A 14,172-nucleotide genomic window follows, 5' to 3' on the forward strand; every position below is an offset into this window, starting at 1 on the left:
GCATGACAGGGCTTGGGCAATGCTGTTTGCTTAGGCAGGAAGGCTATGTCCAGGGAAGCAGCATGAGAGGGAAGGGGACTCCTACAGGGAGGCTGGAAGGAGAGGATTCTGAGGTGGGGAAGAAGTGGACGACTCCACTGGGCTGTCTGCCAGCCCGAGGTACGACAGGCTCATCACAGGAGCATGCTCAGAGGACGGCGGGTCGTTACAAGGGCACAGGGCTGCTGAAGGAATGTGCTGCTATGTGGGGGGAGTTTGCCAAATGACAACCTTGGATGAAGAACTGCTCAAGTCTTCTTTGGTGTCCCTTGTGAGGTCACCCAGAGGAAACCTACCTACCAATGCAGAAACTGGATGAAGAGGGGAGAAGTCAGAAAGTCCTTTATCATGGATCATGGGGCCATGAGGGGTGCCCTACCCACACATGGGCATCCAGAAGGGAACAGTCCCCTGACCTTCCTCCCAAGTTGTAACTAGAAATCCCTACGGAACAAATAAGAAGAGGCTCTCACATATCCCAATATATAGATCGATTGATCTATGCATTTAGACAAATGCATAGATCAATTGACATATTCATCAAAGGATGCACAGATGGGCACATTCATACCTGGAACCTAGTGGGGCACACATTTTGAAAACACGTTTTCTGTAAAGTGATCTTGATAGCATCCAGGGGTCACTGAGTGCCTACTTGGACATTATGTTGAGTACTTCACATTTAATTGGCACAATACCCTTCTAGGTAGTTAGTTGCCCCGTGGTCTAGCTTGAGTGGTGATGCACTAGAGTTTGAGCTCCTGCTCAGGGTCTCACCACTGGGCATGAAGCTGGAGACAGAGCTCTAGCCCTTGGTGCTGCAGGGCCTACCCCGGAACAAACCACCCCCTCTCCCAGTGTAATGCAAATAAGGAGAGCGGCTGGAGTGAATGGAAAGCACCATTACACTTTTATGAAGATGAACCTTGATGAAGATGAGCAATGGAAATGTGTCCTGGAAAGTCAGCGATGCTAAGGAGCCATGGCTGGAAGGTTCTGCCGAGGCAGCAGGTGTGGAGGCTGAGGCACCGAGGTGCCACACCTTGCACAGGCTCCCCAGTTTGTCTCTAGTGGATCCTGTACTCCATCAGTAAACCTTGTTTTGAACATACTCTTCATCCATGTAAGAGATGAAAAAAAATATTAAGAGAAGCTCTAAAATGTTCTCCCTGCCCCTGCGGCCTTCATTGTGTGTCCTGCTTCACACCGGGGCATCTGGGAGCTGCAGAGACGGGGAATAGGAAAAGCGATTTCGGGGTCTATTGGCTCAGGCTTGAACAGCGAAAGGGAGGTTGGATAGGCGGAACTTGTATAAAAAGGTTTAAGGGCTTTCTCAGTAAGAGGCTTAATGAGGGCTAATATGTGCCATCTAATGTGGAGCATCTATTTTTAGGAAAGCTTGATTTTGCTAAGTGTCTCTGAGATGTTAGGATTCAGACGGTAGGGCAAATGATGGCTTTGGAATAAGGTGTTCTTATGTAAATCCCCGGGCTCTGCAGCCAATGAGACTACCCATTCCAGTTACAAGGGGGATATGGGAGGGGGTGGAGGCCCCAAAGGGTGGGATCAGGGGCCGGCTGTGGAGCCAGCTCTGCCCTGAAGGGGCTGAAGCCCACCCAGCCTGCAGCTGCTCCCTGCTGCGGGACAGCCCTGGAAGTTCTGCAGCTCCCATCAAAGGTATTGTCTCCCCGTGTTCACTTTGCTAAACTGATGTGATCAATGTAATCAACCTGAAAATCTGCAGACATATCATGCCAGAGACACAGCCTGCAGCTTAATTTTAAGAATGCAGCACTCCATGGTTCCTTTGATTCAGCTGGGGTGGGAGCTGCTGGAAGGTGATATGCAAATTGATGCAAATGCGAAGCAATTCAGAGTGGCTCAGAATCCAGATCCCTTTTGTTCTTGGCTATAGTGGGATTAGGCTCCTGGGCTGAGGATAGCAGGACTGTCTTATGAACATCTTGCCCCTGAGGGTAAATGCTATAGTTTCTCAAACCTCTGCTAGTTGTTAAATTGTCTGCAAGTATTTTGACCCAGTTGAAGCTAATTTGAGTTTATAACTACCTGTAACAGGGCACTGGAAAATTAAATTAATTGCAACTTAATTGACTTAAAAAAGAATTCACAAGGTTTTAGTTCCATTTGGACGTTCAGTCCTATTTTGATCCTTTGTGACCTATAGTCTCTGTCACTTTTGGTTTTTTTTGTTGTTGTTTTTTGAGACGGAGTCTTGCTCTGCTGCCAGGCTGGAGTGCAGTGGTGCCATCTTGGCTCACTGCAACCTCCACCTCCCAGGTTCAAGCGATCCTCCTGCCTCAGCCTCCTGAGTAGCTGGGACTACAGGTGCGCGCCACCATGCCCAGCTAATTTTTTGTATTTTTAGTAGAGATGGGGTTTCACCATGTTGGCCAGGATGGTCTCGATCTCTTCACCTCATGATCCACCTGCCTCAGACTACCAAAGTACTGGGATTACAAGCATGAGCCACCGCACTCAGCTGTCTCTGTCACTTTTAAACATGACACCTGGGACCTTGACAGGCTGTAGCCCTGAGGCAAGCGCCATACCTTTAGACGGTCTCTGGTTCTAGGTTCTACTAAAAGAAGACCTGATAAAGTGGCTATAGTTTAAATTCTGGAAAGCTTGGTCACCCCACGAGGTCCCTGGTGAAATTTGCATGTCACTTAGGTTGGCAATGCCTATGCCTTCCCTAGTGGTGCCAGCAAGGCAGTCATTTCTCTAACCTACCAGCTGCTTCTGTGAAAAGCGACATTCAGTGCAGAAAACTGGGATGGAAAGGAACTCCCCTCCACTTCCTGGGTGCTGATGAAAGATGCTGACATTTCCCCTTCCTCTAGGTGCAGAGGGTGCAGGCCCATTTCAGAATGGGGAAGACTGATGCTCAGAGAATAGCCAGTATGCTTGATCATACTGACGGCATGTGGCAGAGAGGACTGAAGTCCAGGTTCTACTGTGGGCAAAGCTTGGGCCCTTTCCACTCTGCTGTGCCTTCCTCACCACCACAGTGACCTGGACATGAAAGGCCTGCTTGGATGAGCTGGTGGTGTCACTAGCAGCAGCTGCTAGGGTACCAGGCCTGGCGGGCTTGCCATCCTGGCTTCCCTACTGGCCGGGTATGTGGACCTGTGTGATGGTGGATTGTACGTGTCAACTTGGCTGGGCCATGGGGTGCCAAGATATTTGGTCAAACATTCTCCTGGGTGTTTCTGTGAAGGTAATTTTAAATCAGTGAACTGTGAGGAAAGCAGATTGTCCTCCCGTGTGGGCCTCATCAGTTCATTGAAGACCTGGATAGAGCAAAAGGCTGATCTTGCCCAGGAGGAGACAGTTGCTTTGGACTTCTCTGTACCACTGGCAGACAGCCTTCAGATGCCCGCAGTGTCAGCTCTCCTGGAGCTCCAGCCTGTGGCCCACCATCTCTGCCAGTCTCTGTATTCATGTGAGCAAAGTGCTCTAGATTCTCTCTCTATACACACTTCGCTGGCTATTTTCCTCTGGAGAGCCCTGACTCATACAGTTGCACTGAGCTTTTTGACTTTTCATATCTCCCACTTTTCTGTGCTCTGCAATAAAACACTCGAATCACAGAGATGGGATGATGAAGGCTGGTGGTCTTTAAACTTTAGCAAGAACCACAACCATTCAGAGGTTTCTTAAAAGCCAGGTTGCTGGGTCTCAGCCCAGGAGATCCTGATTCAGCAGGTCTGGGATGGGACCTGGAATTTGCATTTTTACATGTTCCTGGGTGGTGCTTTGAAAACGACTTCTGTCAATGACAGTCCGGAACAATGACTGACCTGCTCTAAGCATCTGATAAACAGTGGCGACTGTGCTTACTGACTCATGTGCTCTGAGAAATGTTTCTGCTGTGGGAGGGCTAGCAGTTTTGTTGGGCTTATTTGGTGTGGATGCAGTTCCCAGGTATCCCTGAACTCATTTTCAGGAGTGGGGACTTCGGGGAGACCATAAAGGAAGGACCTGGTACCCACAGACCCACCCTAATCAAGTTTGTCATGGTCTTTCCCTGCGTACAGCGCAGGTCTTCATGGACTGCAGCATTCGGGACCTGAGTCCATGCCCATGCAGAGGCCCACTGCGTTTCCAGAATGCAGGCAGGAGAAGCTGTAATAGATTCTCACCCTGCCATGCGCACTGATGCTCACATTCTGAACAGTCAGGTGAGTGAAGTTTTATTGGACTCTGAAGACGTAAAAATTTGTATATTTGGCACTTTTTAGAATAATTGAGTGTATTTTAAAACTGATCAAAGGCCGGGCGCGGTGGATCATACCTGTAATCCCAGCACTTTGGGAGACTGAGGCGGGTGGATCACAAGGTCAGAAAATCAAGACTATCCTGGCTAACACGGTGAAACCCCTTCTCTACTAAAAAATACAAAAAATTAGCTGGGTGAGGTGGCGGGCACCGGTAGTCCCAGCTACTCAGGAGGCTGAGGCAGGAGAATGGCGTGAACCCGGGAGGCGGAGCTTGCAGTGAGCAGAGACCGCGCCACTGCACTCCAGCTGGGCGAGAGAGCAAGACTCCGTCTCAAAAACAAACAAAGAAACAAACAAACAAAAAATCTTGTCAAAAATCATGGCTGGTTTAAGGGGTTATGCCAATCTGGATTCTATTATTTTAAAAAGAGCAGAAAATCAGAGAGACTAGTCTGAATTTTCAGAATCTTTGGAGATTGAGAGCCGGGGCCTACGGTCCCAAATTTGGAGAAAATTCCTTTGAGATGACACATTTTATTTTAAGGTGCCTTCGTCAAATTCCACAGGGCATCAGGAGCCGTGTTCTGCACCCTAAGAGTGGAGTGTTAGCTGTGCCTGCTGCTGTGGGATTCCTATCACAGGGGACTGGGTCACCATGGAATGACCGATGAGCTCCTCTCCTCTGTGTCTGGAACACAGGCAGCAACGGCACTGCATACACAAGGGTAACCCACACAGCTGCCTGCAACCACCTGCCCTTCACAGCCCAGATGAGCCATCATTTTACATTAGTAACTGCCCAGGCTCAAACTCGGGTGAGCCTGGGCAGCTGCCGGCCTCCACAGTGAGGGGAGAGGGGCAGAGAGCAGGTGTGGGCAGGGAGAGCCCATGGCAGTCCAAGGACCTCAGCCCAGGGCAGCTCCCTTGACTTCAGGGTTTTTGTGTGTGTGTGTGTGAGATGGAGTTTCGCTCTTATTGCCCAGGCTGGGGTGCAGTTGCACAGTCTCAGCTTGCTGCAACCTCCGCCTCCTGGGTTCAAGCGATTCTCCTGCCTCAGCCTCCTGAGTAGCTGGGATTACAGTCATGTGCCACCAAGCCTGGTTAATTTTTGTATTTTTAGTAGAGATGGGGTTTTACCATGTTGGCCAGGCTGGTCTTGAACTCCTGACCTCGTGCTCCACCCGCCTTGACCTCCCAAAGTACTGGGACTACAGGCGTGAGCCACTGCGCCTGGCCTGACTTCAGGGTTTTTAACTGAGCTCATTGTTGGGAAGAGCCCTGGGACAGTTGATGGACACAGCCTTGGTCAGTGACTGCCCAGCTCAGAGGCTCTTTGGAGGCTCCCAGGGATGGGCAAGGCTGGGCTGCTCGTGCCACGCTATCTGGGACTCAGGAGGGGTGCAGACCAGGATTAAAACCCCCTGTTTGATTCCTGCTCTCTTCCCAGGCAGAAAGAGCTTGGGTATCGCTCCAGGTCAATTATGTTCAGGATTAAATGGGGATGCTATAGTCTTTTGGGAAGCTGGCAGGAATGAGGGCTCTGACGCAGCAGGGCTGGGGTGGGGCCTGAGGGTTTGGCTTGCTACCCAGCTCCTGGGAGAGGCTGCTGGTCTACAGGCCACACTTTGAGTAGCAGGGTTCTAGTCTCCATGGATGCTCCTCTTGATAGAGACAAAAGCCACCTTTGTAATCCTGGATGTAATTTGGAGTAGGGGAAGTCCCTCCTTGTTTTCTAACTTCCCTTGGCACCGATTTTCATCTCTTAATGGCAAACTCTGTACCATTAGGGGCCATATGTATGGGTGGCTTCAGCAGTGCTTGGCAAAAATGTCCCTGTGTCATGAACTCATGATCAGTTGAATGAAAAAGGTCAGCGATGTCCCCCGCTAAAGCATTTATGGGAGCAAGGCACATTTTCCTTTTTGGTAAAACAGGAGGTCAACTTTTGCATGTGGGTCTCATGAGAGATTTCCAGCTCATTCCAGCAACAGGCCCTGGATTCTTAGAACATCTGCCTAGTGACTTATCAGCTTGAATTTTTTCTCAGGCCTGCCCGCCAGGCTCTCCTAGTCTGACGCAGAACATGTCACCAACTTAGTGGCTACCATCTCCCTTAGAGGCATTGTTTGCTTCAGATGCTCACTCCTGACGGAAGCCAAGGGTCATAGTCCCAAAGTCCATACTTTCTCTCCTCTCTCAGTGACAATCCAGTCCCAGTAGGACAGTGGCCCCTTGGCCACTGGGACTCGAGCTATGTTCAGAGTCACTTCTTTTCGCTTTGATGTGCTCACTTTGCCTGCTTTGAATTCACTCAGTCTTCCTCTTTCTCTGGCACATTCAATGCTTTGGGTTCAGGTCAACTAGTTACCCAATTCCCTCCAGGGCCAACCATTTCCAAACCCTCAACCCTCACTCCTCTTCTCCCAATCCCACTCTAGCCTCACCTACTCCACAGCCCTTTCCAGGGGACGTGTAGCCGCTGCCCTTCTCTCTCCTCCTGTGGACATACATCACCTTCTTCAGTTGCAGCCAAGGTGTCTTCATGTTGCACCATTCTCTCTAGTGTGTTTGTTCATATGTCTTATTTTCAGCTTTCTTTATTAGCTGGAAGGGCCCTGGTGTACCTGCATCCCTCTCCAGAGAGTTCTGTCTGGTGATTTGCACACAAGAGGCCAGGAGAATTGCCATGTAAGGTCTGAGTGTCCACCTCTAGCTCTTTCTTGTCTCTTAAAGAAACAAAATACAGGGGTTGGGAACAGTGGCTCATGCCTGTAATCCCAGCACTTTGGGAGGCTGAGGCGGGAGAATCGCTTGAGCTCAGGCGTTCAAGGCCAGCCTGGGCAAAATGGCGAAAACTCATCTCTACCAAAAACACAAAAATTAGCCAGGCACGGTAGCGCGTGCCTGTACTCCCATCTATTTGGGAGGCTGAGACACGAGAATCACTTGAACCTGGGAGGCGGAGGTCGCAGTGAGCCGAGATCATGGCACTGCACTTCAGCCTGGGTGACAGAGCAAGCCCCTGTCTCAAAAATATAAAATTAAATTTAAAAATAGTAAAATAAAATAAAATAAAATACACAAAATACAGGGATGTGAGTGTGTGTTGATCCCTTGGCGCCTCTTCATTGACAGTGAGATTGCAACAATCCCTTGATCCAGAAATAATCCCTGCTTCTTGCCCCTACCTCACAATTTACAATATGGCAAATTTTTCTGTAGCATTTGCATGTTAAATGGGCAAGAGAACTTAAAAAAGAATTCATTGACTGTCTCTAGTTAGAAAACAAAGACTCACCTCCTCTGTCAGAAAGCTGACCTTTAGAAACCAGGCTTGCAGATGATACAAGATAAACTAAGATAAACTCAACACCTGCAGTTTACACTGACATTCACATTTGCTAGCCTTAGGGACTCTCTCCAATGTTGTGAGGCTTTTCACATCATTTGAAAGCGGGGAAGAAAGACCTAGAATTCTTGAGTTTCATTAGGAACCTCCAGGAATGGAGGGGGCTGAGTATTTCCATCAGCCTGGTGGCTTGGAGCCCTGAGCTAGTGGCCCTCAACTATTTTAAGGTTGATTTGTATCTGCCCTGAACCTCATTCACATGCAAATTCTTTTTAAATAGGAATTTGTAAATGGAGTGCACACCTCTAAGAGCCCTGCAGCTACTTGTCCAGTCAGTGTCTTGCCTTCTTTCTGAGTTACTGTTGGAGCCACGGCTGAAATTAGAGAGGCATTTTCTGTAACGCTGAGAAAAGCAGGAAGCGGTGAGAGCCTTGTTGCAGAACACGCAAAGCTGTTTGGAAGTGGCCCCCCTCTCCACCTCCCACCCACTGCTCTGTAATTTCCCCAGGCAAAGCTGAAGGAGTCTTTCTTGGAAAAACCCTGATAAGGCTGCTACACAAACGTTGGGAGAGTCCCTGATGGCCTGTGAGGGGCCATGTGGGGCCAGGGGCGGATAGGGGAGCTTGACTCTGCAGTCCCCAGGGCAGTCTGACTGCCCAGTACCTGGCGTGGGTGAGCTCAGGGCTGCTCTGTGTGGGGGCGTCCAGGCCTGGCTGCTGATGCCCTGTGGCTGAGGCCACCTCCATCTGCATGAGCCAGTTTGGAGATTCAGCTGGCCCCCCAGGCAGTGGAGGCCAGTAAGGGTTTCTTCCGAGGGTGACCACTCAGATTGAATTGGTCCAGGTGTTGAGCCAGAATTGGCTCTATTTTCTGCTAATTTCCATTCCCTGATTCTGCTGCCTGCTACAGGAGTGATTTTGGATTTAGGCTGACCTGGTAGACTTCTGAAAGACAGTGCTTTGGGTTCAAGTTGTCCTCAGGTAATTTATTACCGAATTGCCTCCAGCACCATCCCGTTCCAAACCCTCACTCCCTCTTCCTTTCCCACTTCAGCCTTATCTTCTCCACGGTCCCTCTCCAGCTTGTATCCAGCAGCTGGACTCTTCTAAGAGCGTGGTATCAATGCAAGATGCTATTTGGTGCTTCCTAAGTAGATACTGTAGTAAGTCCGGGTTTTGGGGGCCTGATACTGGGGGACCTGCTATGAGAAAAAACACAGAATTATAATTTACATCCCCACCCACCCCCACTCCCACCGCTAAGATGGGGGTAGAATGTGAACTGCTGGCAGTCTGAATGCACTGCGGTTCAAATCCTTTACTTTGTCAAATTTAAGAAAAGGTACAATAATGATTATCTGCTGCTAAGACACCTCTCAATACCATGAGTGGCCTCTGTAGTTGAAGGGTCTTTAGGCCTAGTCATCATCAAGGCGTGGGGGGTCCATGCCATAGCTAGTAACATGGCTCTAGAACATTTCAGAAGCACCAATACCATGCTTTGGCCATGGCATTTATTCTAAAATAGTATCCCCATATGTGATAGCAATATTAGAGGAAATACATACCAGAAGGAATCTTCACACATTCCATCATTCTGGCAAAACAGCTGCTCTCATCTCAGTACGAACGCATGTTTTTAAACAGTTGTAATGATAACCTTGGAGTAAGGAAGGCCTTTCTAAGAAAGACACAAAAACCTGGGAAAGATTGACACACATAAAAATAAAATAATGTGGGCAATGCATTTCCAAGTCTAAAGACAAATGGAAACATGGGAAAATATTTGCAACTCATATCGTAGACAAGGAGCTAATTTTCTTCATTTATAAAGAACTCCTATAAATCAATAACAAAAAGACCAATAGTCCAAAAGGATTAAAATATATTAGTAAAAGTTTTCAGACAAGGGAACACAAACAGCTTTTAAGCGCATGGAATGTGTAAGAGCTATATTGAAAAATTTAAAGAGCAGGGTTTTTTGTTTGTTTGTTTGTTTGTTTTTTGTTTTTGAGACAGAGTTTCACTCTGCGGCCCAGGCTGGAGTGCAGTGCTGCGATCTCAGCTCACTGCAACCTCCACCTCCCAGATTCAAGCAATTCTCCTGCCTCAGCCTCCCGAGTAGCTGGGATCACAGACACCTGCCACCACGCCCAGCTAAGAGCAGGCTTTTTTGTTGGTGGTGAAAATTGACAAATTGATTTTAAAATGTAAGAAATCCAAAGGCCCAAACTCTTTGTGGAAGAAGAATAAAACGACGACTCACTCTATCCAAAGGAAAGATCTGTTAGAAATCTAGAGGAATTAAGACGGTGTGATGTTTGCACACGAATGAACAGATCAATGTAAAAAAAGACATTTCTAACTTAAAAATCACACAATCTCTAAGTTTGGAAAAGGAGACCTGATGGTTACAGCCATCAGTGTGGCCATCCCATAGGCCACGAAGCTTGCCTTTGGCCAAGGCCAGAGACAGGCACTCTGAAGGAGAGATTAGGGCAGGAGCTTTGTGCTAAATGGGTTGGATACACATGCATATTCAACAAGTTATAGGAGGAGCTAGGAGTATTCATGAGGTGGTCCTCATGCATGTGTGCCGAACTGACATGTATGTAACATACGACTCATGTCTACCTTGGGGTTGAGACTGAACACTTAAATGTATTACAATCAGGCCCTATACCTCAAAAGGTCTTTTCAGGACATGAAAGGATTCAAGTGCACAGCCTCTGTAAACCAGCCAGAGCTGGTAGTGTAGTTGTGGCTGGTGGAACAGGCGTTCAGTTATTCAGCCTCTGTGAGCTGGATGAGTTGTAATTGCTTTAATATTGCTTATCTCAAGGCCAGAGCTTGTTTAGCTGCTAGAGAAAGAGAAAAACCTTGTGGCAGTTACAACATAGTTCATTCTTTTCTCTTTTCTTTTCTTTTCTTTCTCTTTCTCTCTCTCTCTCTCTCTCTTTCCTTCTTTCCTTCCTTCCTTCCTTCTTTCTTTCTCTTTCTTTCTTTCTTTCTCTTTCTTTCTTTTTCTTTCTTTCTTTTCTTTCTTTCTTTCTTTCTTTCTTTCTTTCTTTCTTTCTTTCTTTCTTTCTTTCTTTCTTTCTTTCCCTTCCTCCCTCCCTCCCTTCCTCCCTCCCTCCCTCCCTCCCTCCCTCTCTCTCTCTCTCTCTTTCTTTCTTTCTTTCTTTCTTTCTTTCTTTCTTTCTTTCTTTCTCCTTCCTTCCTCTCTCTCTCTTTCTCTCTTTCTTTCTTTCTTTTCTTTCTTCGGAGTCTCACTTTGTCACCCAGGCTGGAGTGTGCAGTGGCACGATCTTGGCTCACTGCAACCTCCACCTCCCCAAGCAATTCTCCTGCCTCAGCCTCCCAAGTAGCTGGGACTACAGGTGCGTGCCACCGTGCCTGGCTAATTTTTTGTATTTTTAGTAGAGACGGGATTTCACTGTGTTAGCCAGCATGGTCTCAATCTGCTGACCTTGTGATCCACCTGCCTTGGCCTGCCAAAGTGCTGGAATTACGGGCTTGAGCCACTGCGCCCGACCAGTTCTTTCTTTAAGTGGAGGAGGTATGTGACTTAACCCTTGTCTGGCATGGCCTTAGGTCCTGTTTATAATTTGGTATTTTATTGCCACAAACAGTCTGTTCTGTGAGTCTTACGATCTCTATTTCAACATTAGTGCTGGTCAGTTGTTTTGTCTAAACCCCAAAAGGAAGAGAGTTTAATGAGGTGTGTCTGACCGCCTGTTCCATCATGGAAATTAGTTCCATGGGGTCTCCTTGGCCAAGATGGGGTTTGTTCAGTCATTAAGGGGTTTAGAATTTTATTTTTAGTTCACAAAATATAGGGTCTAGGAACAGTTATGTATGGTTATTTGTATGGATGCTTGATTTATGCAGAAAAGATACTATAGTACAGAGGGAACATTTTCTTCCCTCGATAAATGAGGAATAAAATTTCTATCCACATAGAAAATATTTCTTTTGACTCCCACCTCCTTTCAAACTCAGAATGAATTGTACTTCTAAATGCAAAAGGCATGAACAATACGGCTTTGAAAAATATAATATTTTTATGACCTTGGAGCAGGCAAATATTTCTTAATTAGGACACAAAAGGTGCAAAAAGGGGAAATGTTGGTAAGTAGGACTCCACCAAGATTGAGCATTTCTGTTCCTCCGAGGATAACTTTAGAAGACTTAAAAGGCAACCTCAGAATGGAAGGAGATATTTGCAATACATAAATCTGACAAAGAACTCATAATCAAAATATACAAAGAGCTCTTACAAATCGATAAGACATGACAAAAAAAAAAAAAAAAATCAATGTAACGCATTGGCACTGCCCAGGAAAGGAAATCCAAATGTTCACGAGCAAAAGGAGGTGTTCAGCTTCGTTAGTCACCAGGGAAAACCACAAGGTAATATCCTCATGTACAGCCACAAAATTGGCCAAAGTGAAAAAAATCCTACAACTGACAAGGGCCAGTGTTGGTGAGGGTGTGGAGCAGCCAGCCCCCATCCACTGCTGGTGCGGGGTACACACTGGTACAGCCAATCTCGGGGCTGTTCGGCAGTTTCCACTGAAGCTGAGCACACACCTGCCCTGTGACTAGGAGAAACAGTGTCTGAAAGGAATCAAGAATGTTACGTGAATCGGTTCACTTTGTGCATGCCTCAGTATGTAGGATATACTTCAATAAAAAGTTAATAAAAAGAGCAATGAAAAAAAAACAAACTTTGCAGAAGTTCCAGAAATGTTTTAAAAATGTGATAACACTAGTTTAGGGAAATAGGCATTCCCACATATTGCTTAGTATAAATAGTTTAAACAAAAACACTGGTCACTACCCTCTGATATTTAAAATGGGAGTTTAAAATGATGCACCATCTGAGAAAGGCCATTTGGCATTCTCCATCAAAGTAACAAATGCAGTTTGACCCCTAGTTACCTCTAGAGAGACTTGCGCAAAATGATGTTGAGGAAAAGAGTTCAACTCTGTAAAATACTTGAAGAGATTTATCCTGAGCCAAATATGAGTGACTGTGGCCTGTGACATGGCCCTCAGGAGATCCTGAGAACTTGTGCCCAAGGTGGTTGGGGCACAGCTTGGTTTTACATTTTTTGTTTGTTTGTTTGTTTTGAGACTGAGCTTTGCTCTTACTGCCCAGACTGGAGTGCAATGGCTCTATCTTGGCTCATTGCAATCTCCGCCTCCCGGGTTCAAGCAATTCTCCTGCCTCAGCCTACCGAGTAGCTGGGATTGCAGGCATGTGCCACCACACCTGGCTAATTTTCCATTTTTAGTAGAGACGGGATTTTTCCATGTGGGTCAGGCTGGTCTCCAACTCCTGACCTCAGGTGATCTGCCCACCTCAGCCTCCCAAAGTGCTGGGATTACAGGTGTGAACCACTGCACCGGCTGGTTTTACACATTTTTGAGAGACATGAGACATCAATCAAATTCATTTGAGATGTACATTGGTTTGGTCTAGAAAGGCTAGACAACTTGAAGGGGTTGGGGGAAGTGAGAAGTCCTTCCAGTTATAGGTAGATTTAAAAGTTTTCTAATTGTCATTTGGTTGAAAGAGTTTATCTAAAGACCTGGAATCAATAGAAAGGAACTGTCTGGGTTAAGATAAGAGATTGTGGAGACCAAGGTTCTCATTATGCAGATGAAACCTCCAGGGTAGCAGGCTTCAGAGAGAATAGATTGTGAATGTTTCTTATCAGATTGAAAAAGGTGCCAGACTCTTAGTTGACTCTCTCTTGGATCAGGAAGAAGGTCTGGAAAAGGGAAAGGGCATTCTCTATAGAACGTAGATTTTTCCCCACAAGAGGTGACTTTGCAGGGCAATTTCAAGATATGGCAAGAAAATATATTTGGAGTTAAAATATTTTGATTTCCTTCCTTGTTATGTGATGTTATGCCAGAGTCGGGTTGGAAAGTAAGCCACCACATTATATAGGGTTAAATAAAATCCCTCTGATGAGACTTTATGGTTTGTAGAGTGTGACTCTCCAGGCCCCTTAAGTAGGAATTTGGGCAAAAGAAGAAAAACAGTCAGCGTTTAGTCCTCAGTGATATCACTTTTTGTGTAAAGCAAAACTTTGAAAATAACTTCAAATGTCCCCTGTTAAGTTGGGAAGATTCATTGAACAGTTCTTCATTTTGCCCATATGTGGGAAGAGGAACTGAGCTTGGTGTGTGTAGTATGGTTTTTGGGATAGATTTCCTGTAATCATAAATGTCTTGATTCTCTGAGTTTCCTTCCTCCCTCCCTTCCTTCCTTCCTTCCTTCCTTCCTTCCTTTTCTTCTCCTTCTTCTTCTCCTTCTTCTTCTCCTTCTCCTTCTCCTTCTTCTTCTTCTCCTTCTTCCTCTTCTTCTTCTCCTCCTCCTCCTCCTCCTCCTTCTTCTTCTTCTTCTTCTTCTCCTCCTCCTCCTCCCTCCTCTCTCCCTCCCTCCCTCCCTCCCTCCCTCCCTCCCTCCCTCCCTCCCTCCCTCCCTCCTTCCTTCCTTCCTTCCTTCCTTCCTTCCTTCCTTCCTTCC

The sequence above is a fragment of the Theropithecus gelada genome, chromosome 15, assembly GCF_003255815.1.
Source record: "Theropithecus gelada isolate Dixy chromosome 15, Tgel_1.0, whole genome shotgun sequence".
NCBI lineage: Eukaryota > Metazoa > Chordata > Mammalia > Primates > Cercopithecidae > Theropithecus > Theropithecus gelada.